Below are 10,301 nucleotides of genomic sequence, written 5' to 3'. Positions count from 1 at the left end.
TAAAAACAGAATCTAGAAAAAATGTCTCTTAAACTTATCAACAATGAACTGTACATGGAGAATAAAGTATAGTTTTTTCAACAATATTCCGCCTATATTGAACTATATTTCTGATAGATTCTCGGCTAACTATAAATATTAAGCTTTCAACTATAACTATAATATATTTCTCGGATAGGAACGTATGATTGGTTTTTTGCATTCAACTGTACTGCCGTTGGAAGCATAATTGTCACATGTTACAAAAAGGCAAAGCGAGAAAAAAGGCAATCAAAGTTTCACAAAAACATTTCGCTGTTATCGCACAGTTTCGCAATTTTTGTTGACTCCAATGCCGTAGATCTCTGAAGTTTACTCCTATCATATGAGCCTCGATCAAATTTTTCGAAAATGAACTGGTTTTTCAATGAAAATCCTTGTGTGACATTTATGACGCGAAATTCTGTGAACAGTCGAAAAATGGACGCATATTTGTCACACCACGAACAGTTTCCCAGTAGTTGTTTGGTTTGGTAATTCGTGTGCGGCTCTTGTGTTTTATTCGTGAATGGAAGCTTAAATTGAAAAAACCATGTCTGAATCAGATTATTTGAAAGCGTACATTATCTGGTGTCAAACATGAACCCCCTTATTCTGCGCCGCGCGTGAGGTGACGATAGTCGAGTCGAGTCGGAGTCACGTGAGTCTTGTCACCTTTTTCCCGAAGCCGATGTGACAGAGCATACGATTTGTTACTCACGGTGACTTCTAGATTAGGATAAGAACTCAAAAAGTTCATTCTAAAAGACGTTTCTCACCTAAAGCGACTACTGGAATTGGGTGACTCGACTATCGTCACCTCACGCGCGGCGCAGAATAAGGGGGGGAGTCTTTAACGGGTTCGATTAATAAAACGGCACGAAGGAGCAATTTGCGGCAGCTCAATCACTTAACAGGAAGCAACATTTCTGCAACTAAATAATTGTCAGCTGCCGTGCTGGAAATGTCGCAACCACGAGAGAAGCGATACCAGAAGAGGACAATCAATCTTTTTGAAGTGAATACGGTCCTGGAACAAGTTCCGGATGAAGTAACTCTGGCGGAACATTAATACAGACATTTCCGGTATTTTGCGAAGTGCGTCAAAATCAAAAACTCAAGGCAAATCCAAAGAAGAAATGGTCTGCTAAAACCATCGACAATCACATATGGCCATCCTGGACAATTTTGGATTATAGTCCCAAGGCGCCGGAAGAGTAATATCTGACTAATGTTGTAAAGTGGGTTTCGTTTGCATACACTCTTCCAAACGCCAGCAACGAACCCGAAGCAGTTTGCAGAGTTTTTCTTGTACATACTGAGATGTCGCGAAAACAGTGACCCTTCCCTGCCTTTATATTTCCATGATCCCCTCCCGACTATCAAGGACACGTATGCCAAGTTTGGTGAAAATCTATTTAGACGTTCCGAAGTTATAAGACGTTCATTTATTGAGTGTGACAAATATGCGTCCAATCGTCCCAGTGTGACAAATTGACTTTGAATTTTTCTCGAAATTTCTAGAATAAACTTTATGTTTCGACAAAGAATTTCAATAATACGTATCAAATTATGACGATTGGCATCAAAAAGTGAAAAACGTCGAAATGTCACATGTGACAATTATGCGTCCAACGGCAGTGTACATATAGTAGATTAAATTATATCTTAGGATTGATGTTTTGCATTCAACCGTATTTATACATTACATTCAATTAAATAAAGTTTATTTTACGCTTCCATCTATAGCTACAGTAGTTTCCAATATATTTTTCTGATTGGTTCTGATGTGTTCATTCATAAATATCATTAATGAAATTTACATATAATTTATATTTTTATTAGATTCATCTATTAACATAATAATTTCACTTCACACACAAAGAAAATAAATCACATAACCGTCGCATGCTATAGCGATGTTCGCGGTCACTTTTTCTTTCGGTCGTCAATGGCTGCAATTTATCCCCAAAAGTGCACTATGCGTTTTTCCAATAGATCCTTCTGTGCACCATGCAGGGAGATCGAAGCAATCCTTTGTTGCGTTGTGACGTGTTTATTTTTCAAGCTGGTGAAAAAGTTCCGAAAAGCAAGAAATTAGAGAAAGAATTAGTGCATTTTTATCGTGTTGGAATCTTCGAATCCCGGAAGCAGGAAACCGCGCAGTTCTGGTTTCCGATAGTAGAGCGGATAGTTTTTGCGCCGCAGCATCTTTAAGTGTCGTCAAATTTTGCCCAAGCTCAGCTGGATACACACAACATTTGGTTCCGGATGATAAGAAATTTGGTAAAAGGTCATATTAGTACAAGAATTCATTTGGACGGACCGGAAATTGCAAGAAATAGGAATCTGGTTAACGATTCTAGAGCGGAATGTTAATGCATTGCAGCATCATTCGCAACATCAGGCCCCCGCAAATTGGTGAGCTCTTTCCATTTTTTATTTAACTGTGTATTCGAGCCCATTTAAAAAAAATTACACATTAATCCTACCTGCCAAGTAGGATTTCCTATTAACGCAAATAGCCCTCCCCCTACCTATCTGAAACAGCATCCTTGTTTGTAGGGTCGCATGAGTTCTCTTGCACCTGAAAAGTTCATTTCGCTGTTCAGATTATCCCTGTATGATTACATTGACTTGTCACGGTGTGCATAATGGTACCACACTGACTCTCAATTCGACACTTGAAATGAGTATTGAATCCAGATACTCATTTTGGCATCTAGTCTTGAGCTTGATTGTTAGTTGTACCTCGTGTATCAGCCAACTCAAGATGTGTGTAGTCACTCAATGCTATGCTATGCTATGCTAGATCCTTCTGTGCACCATGCAGATGCCGATTGCGTCTTCATAATGGACCGCACGATTGATTTACCCGGATAGGTTAGGCTTGCACGTTCCAAGCTTCTCCAAATTCCCTCGAAGCACTCTCCAATAGAACAGATTCATCCTGCAAAACGAAATATTTTCGAACAATAAATTTAAAAAAAAATGAACGGAGCTCACTTTTCAACTTTTGGGAATCGGCACCCAACGTAAGATGCTAATTCCTCAACGTCCACTATAAGCTCTTCTTTAAACCTGTCGCCGCAACCATCAGGTTAGACGGAACTGATGGTCGCTGCTGTTCCTCTTCTCAGGAACTCACAATTTCTCCCCGAAGCTACGGATGATGCCGGAAACACCGGCTGATGTCTGGATTGCTGAAGATTTAGCCGGTCCACATGCTCCCGGAAATTTTGGCTCGAATTCCCCGAAAAACATTGCCTGGTCGTTGTTTTCCCACAAAAAAAAATCGTCTATCATCACTAGTCATCACTAGTTCTTGTAAAATGCTTGATTGAAGAATAAGCCAACGAAATTCATAAACCGCAAAGGCACACTTTCTAGAGCAGGGATCGGGGAACTTTATGAATCATTACCCCAATTTTTTTTTTTATTTAAGTTGATATTACCCCATGACGACGAGCAAAAATATTAAATCGAATTTTTTCAGCATCTTCAGATTATGCCCACCATAACACCCCATGATAATTTTGAAAAACATTGTAAAACATTAACAAAAAAAATTAATTCAAACATCATTTATTAAGTTTATTGATAAACCCGAGTAACACATAACGATGATAATAGTAATAGAAGACATGTAACAAATTAAAATCAATTGAGGGTTAACAAGTTACGGAACTGTAAAAAATTATTAAAAAAAATCATTTAAATCATATAGTAGTAATAAAAATAACAATAATAGTTGTAAATCAAAAAATTTATTTAAAATCAAAGAAAAAAATTAAAACAATCTTCTACGTTTTGGAGAAATGATGTTGTTTCATGTTCGAAATAATTGCTCCAAAATTGGGACTTTTTTATGTAAAGGTGCATTTACACCTCTTATGAACGTGAAAATGGAAACACTTATATTCTTCATTAACTCGATAATACTGCATTTTATAATTGCGAAACTAGGTGGAATAGATGCCGAATGGTTGAAAGATTATTTTTGAACGGATTTTCTTGTTCAAAACCCTTTAAAATTGGTTTAATTTCGGTTCCCCCGATTTCACTGCGGAATATTTTTCCCGCGTTCAGTGCCATTTCGCTCGAAGTGTAAACGGACTGAGCAAACGTGAAAACGGAAAACGAACATGAGTGATTATAAATACCACGTTCATTTCACGTCCGAATGGCAATGTGCATTCTGAAAAGATTTTCACCGATGAAGAAAAAATATTTGCTCCATAAAAATTGGCATTGCTTTCAAGAAGAAAAAAAATTCCAATGTCCTTGAATTCGAGCCCAAGAGATCGCTCACAGTTGTACCGGATAAGTTTTTCAATGACTGTCACCGACACAGTTCAACGAATTGAAATAATACTTATGAAAGGGAGTGGTTTGAATGAATGTTTATGTATTGTATCCGTAAATACTGAGCGAGCTTTCAAAGGGTGTTATTTGAATGCCTCAGGGGAAAATATTCACTTCTGCAAATAACGCTCAATTCTTTACTTTCGAAATGAAGCCAACAAATTCATAAAATTTCAAAATGAAAATATACACTTTTTACTCACAAAATATTCACTGTTACCCCCAAGAATTTCACTTTTACCCCATTTGGGGTAATTTACCCCGGTACCCCGACCGCTGTTCTAGAGCATTGGGGAGGCGAATACCATTACCTATACCTAACTAAGCAATACTTGAAACATCCTAATTCTATGAAACTAAACTAGCTAACTATCTTACCAAACAGATTATACCCTATTGAAAAGTATCACTTTATGACGGCAAATTGTGATATTTTCGCTACAAAATTTTCCCATTGTTCAACGGAAGGGAGGGCAAGTGTTTCAACTCCCATTCACCTTATCTGTATGGATCATAAAAAATTGGGACACCATTGAATCTACCGCTAATTTAATTTAAATAAAGGTGTCCATCACGCCTTCTAATTTGAATCATATTATGATCCATGCTTGATAAGATGTGTGCAACGACCCTTTCAGGACAATGATAGTGAACCATCATTATCACACGCATGCACACCCCCGCCGTGAATTTTACCCAAAAAATCAAGTTGAATCTTAACTCGTGGATAAGGTTCCTTTTTGTTTATAAAAATATATAGTTTAATATCAATCTGGTTAGTAGTGCTTACCGAAAAGTGTTGGTGAAAATTTCTGTAAGTAAATCATAAAAGCTATTCGCTTCTCTATTCTAGTATTTTTTTTTCGGTGAATATTCAACAGTTTAAACTAATCTTAAAAGACTTTTTTGATAAAATTTGCATTTTCAAAGAATTTTCTGTAGTGTGACATTCTTGCGTAGAAATATCAACAGAAAGACAACTACCTTGATGAAAATTTCGTATTAGTTCTGAACAAAGTATACTTGTTTGTGTTTTTTAAATAAAAGTTAATACTTATAGTGTTTAAAAGTGAAAACAGGGTTGCTAGCGATTTTACGTTTTGGAATTCCAAAGTTTTTCCCGGTTTTTCCCAGGTTTTTTCCCGGTTATAAATGATGATTTTTCCGATATTTTTTATACTCGTTTTTTATTTAAAATCATGGCGAATAAAAAAAAATAATATAAAAGGCTTCAAATTTCTAATAATTGTATCCCAAAACTTGTTAACCGATTAGAAATCATGGCAAACACTTCGGCGTCTTGTCACACGAAGTCTTTTCGTTTCAAATTTACAGGCTTTCATGATTTTTTTTAAAACAAATATAACGAACTGGGCATTAATTCGTTGGTTGGCATTTATTCCTTGTTATTTCAACAGTTTTGCAAAAAAAAGTCCGGCTAAATTGATCTTGAAACTATGATGTAGTACTTTTCGGCCAATATAAATTTTCTAGAATTTATATAGAGTTCTAGAAAAAAATTATAATTTATATAGAAATATGTAAACAATACATCGAAACATACTATAAAATCAACTTGAATGGGGATTACAAAACTTAAAATCATCATATTGCCGGAAAATATTTAGTTATTTTCTAAATCCAGTTATATTTTGAATTTATGATAAAAAAGAGGTGTAACTCCGCTTAAAAACGTCTCACGCTGCCAAATTATTTGCTTTTTGCATAAAATAATTTTATGAAATATGTATATCGAATACTGAATAATTTTACGTCGAAACTGAAACTTGTACAGCCTAACCTGGATGTGCGAGAAACCTCTATAGTGAGAGAAAACAATGAGTCTCAAGATTTGCAAAACACAAAACCTCTTCAAGTGAGAGTGTAATACCTCCATGAACTAGAATCGTTTTCCTGACTAGACCAAGGAAGTTAGAGAAAATAACACTTTTGTACCATATTGAAACTTACTCAGAAAACTTCGAACTGATGCATCAACTGGTGTCAGGTGGATTTTTATCAAATACAATGTTGCTGATCCTCTATAAAAGAGAACCTAGTTAAGTTAGAAACCTCTTTATGAGAAGAAAAAAGTTCAGTTTTGTGTTTAGTTTAGTCGTTAATAGTTTCATTAATAAATTAATATCATTTGAGTTATGCTTGTAAGTGTAGCACACTAGCGAAGACCGAAAAAATGAGATAACTCGTATTTCTCCGCAATTAGTTGAAAAAGTGATAACATAAACGCTTATTTTACTAATGAACGAAAACAAGCGATTATGAGATAAATCTATATCGAGACTCTCAAAAAAACTCTTGAATTTTGAAATAATTCTAAAAATATTTTTGAAACTTCGTGAAAAAAATCCAAAAATGTCAATTTTCCCGGTGAGATGCCGAAATTCCCGGATTTTTCCCGGTTTCCCGGTGACGTGATCGAATTCCAAAGTTTTTCCAGGTTTTCCCGGTTTTCCCGGTTCGCTAGCAACCCTGTGAAAATGACTCAATAGTCACATGGGTCAGTTTTAGACAGAATTAGACGATCATTTAAGTAGAAACGGGTGCCGAAAAGGCTTAAAAAATATTTTCCTCTTTAATAAAAATAAAAGCCAAAAGTAATTTTCATTTCCGTTACGAAAATAGAAAAATAGAGTATTTCTGCTTATTTGTAACTTTTTTCAAAAATAGAATCAGTCCAATTTTTGAAACTTTCTGCACAGCAAAACGCATCTCTACAACCAATCAAGTTTTTTTTATTTAATACCTATTACTAATTGCAAAACAGCAGCTAATAATTTTGGCGCATATTTATAGATCGTCAGTCAATAAGTCGCCATTAGCATTTCCAGGCACGTCCAGCCTCGCAAAGACAGTCGAAATTTGGAGAACAATGAACATCAATTTTCGAAACCAATTACTCGCCCCGGCGATGGAACGCGACTTTAATACCGTAGACTTCCATAACCTCAGGTACCCGACAGCAGCAAAAAAAAAAACCTGACAGGTCCAGATGTGCTATATTCAGTGGAAGGTTGGCAACTGAATATAGCACATCAACAATGAAAACTTACGTGATGCTATCGTTGCTCTCGCAAATGCCGTAAAGTGCAATCTAACTAATGAAGAGATCGTCAGCGTGAAACGGTTGAATGGCAATAATACTCAAAGAGATGCTCCGGTTTTGATTGTCTTCGAATCGGAAACAAAAAAAGAAGAACTATTCTACAAGAAACGCGTTCATGGAGTTCTTAAGGCTTCGGATATTGGTGATTTATATCGCGGATCCATTAAAACTGTAACGCTTCGAGATGAGCTGACATCATTTGGGAAAGATCTGCTCAAGGAATCGAAACAACTTCAGGATGAATTAGGATTCAAGTACGTTTGGCCAGGACGAGACGGGAAAGTGCTGATGAAGAAATGTGATGGATCTAAGGTGGTGAAGATTTGTACCAAAGGAGAACTGCTGGTTATGTTGGAGTCTAAAAATAAACGCAACCTGAACGCTTCATCTTCATCGTCAATTATCGTGTCATCACCGAAGCGCATGCAGAGGAGCAACTAAGAAAACACCGGAATAAAATACATTAATTATGGATTATACAATTAACAATTATAAATACAATACTATCGATGAATTAAATAAAAATGCTGCTAATATAAAACAAAACTGCTATCGACTGAACATTTTTCAACTAAACATACGTGGATTAAACAATTTATCCAAATTTGATGATCTAAAACTTATTTTACAACAACTATCGGAATCAATGGATGTTATAATACTAGGGGAGACATGGATTAAAGAGAATCGCACACATCTTTTAAAAATCCCTGGTTATAAAAGCTTATTCTCTTGTAGAACAGATAGTGCGGGAGGTGGACTCGCAATTTTTGTGAAAGAGACGCTAAAATATGATGAAATCAGTTGTGAACATGATGCTGGCTTTCACCATATTAACATTACCCTGAAAATCAATAACCAAAAAACTGATTTACACGCAATCTACCGGCCCCCTTCCTACAGTATTATTAACTTCTTTTCTAAACTTGAATCTATCCTATCAAAATCAAAGCAGGGCTCGTCTTGTGTGATAGTTGGTGATATAAACATTCCGATTAATAATCTCATCAATCCAAATACTGTCGACTATACAGATCTGTTAAAATCTTACAATTTTTGTGTAACAAATACGAATGTTACGAGACCTATAAGCAGCAACATATTAGACCATGTCTTATGCTCCGAAGCAGTTCAGTCAAGGATCATAAATGAAACTGTTCTGACAGATATCAGCGATCATTGTTGCATAATTTCGTCGATAGGATTACGGAAAAGCGTATGTCACCAGGAACTTGAAAAAGTTGTCGTCAAAAATATTTTACTTAGTGAGAAATTCGAAGCAAACTTAAGCGATCTCGAACAATACACACCACATGAACGTTTGATCAAGGTAATTGATTTGTATAAAAATCTGAAGGAGGAATGTTCATTCACTTATAAAATCAAAGCAAAGGTAAAAGGATTCTGTCCCTGGATTACGTTAGATCTTTGGCAGTGGATGAAAATGAAAGATAAAATTCTAAGTAAATATAAGAGAAATCCAAATAGCCTTTACCTAAGAGACCTTTTGAAGCACACTTCCAAAAATCTTCAAATCCTGAAAGAAACGTCTAAAAGAGAATACTATAGGAACCTGTTAACAAATGCTAGCTCGAAAAACATGTGGAAATGCCTCAATTCACTTGTGGGATCGAAAAAAGAGAGCCAAGAAATCAAGTTAAATGTAAAAGGAAAACTTATCGAGGATCAAGAATTGGTTGCCAACGAACTCAACGATTTTTTCAGTGAAATAGGGCCCCAGCTTGCTGCTACGATTAATAGTCGAGGAGACCCCAATAGATTTGGTACACTTACGCCTCAACGAAGCTCAATATTTCTTCGACCTGCAAGTTTCCAGGAAGTTATCTTGCTTATCAAAGACCTTGACTCTAATAAAAGTGTGGGTGATGACGGAATTCCAACCCATTTTATCAAGCAACACTTCAATTTTTTCTCGCACTTAATAAAAGACGTATTTAACGAGAGCCTTTCAACTGGAAAGTTTCCAGATTGCCTTAAAATTGCCAGAGTTGTCCCTGTTCATAAACAAGGGTCAAAAACAGATTCCAACAACTACCGTCCAATCTCAATTTTGCCAGTCCTGAGTAAACTCTTCGAGAAAATGTTAGTCTCACGAATAACAGATTATTTCCAACAAAATAATATTATCTACGAACACCAATATGGATTCCGCTCAGGCTCAAGCACCACCACAGCAACTTGCGATTTATTTTCTGAAATTTATCACGCACTAGAGAAGAAAAAGCGAAATGGCCTTCTCTTTCTAGACCTCAAAAAGGCGTTTGACACTATTGACCATACTATTCTTCTAAAGAAATTAGCGATCTATGGAATTCGTGGACAAGCGTACGATCTCATCAAAAGCTTTCTGTCTAACAGAAACCAGTATGTAATGTTGAACGGATTTAAAAGTCATCTTCGCCCCCTTAAAGTAGGAATGCCTCAAGGAAGTAACTTGGGCCCTTTGTTGTTCCTCATCTACGTCAATGACTTGCCTAACTTGCAGCTCCACGGAAAACCACGATTATTTGCTGATGACACCTGCTTGTTGTATACCGAAACCAATCTCAACGATATGATCCAGCACAAAGCTGAAGATATAAAACTCCTCCAGGAATACTTCAGTGAAAACATGTTGTCTCTGAACTTATGCAAAACGAAGCACATGGTTTTGAATCCATTTCGGACCGCTGAAACTGAACAATGTGAGCTTTTTGTTGAATCAGTTAAAATCGAACGAGTGGCGAATTTCACGTATCTTGGATTAACAATCGACTCAGCTTTAAAATGGACA

This window comes from Uranotaenia lowii, chromosome 2, assembly GCF_029784155.1.
Source record: "Uranotaenia lowii strain MFRU-FL chromosome 2, ASM2978415v1, whole genome shotgun sequence".
NCBI classification, from domain to species: domain Eukaryota; kingdom Metazoa; phylum Arthropoda; class Insecta; order Diptera; family Culicidae; genus Uranotaenia; species Uranotaenia lowii.
The sequence above is the reverse complement of the archived record's forward strand: the minus strand, read 5'-3'. Positions refer to the sequence as shown.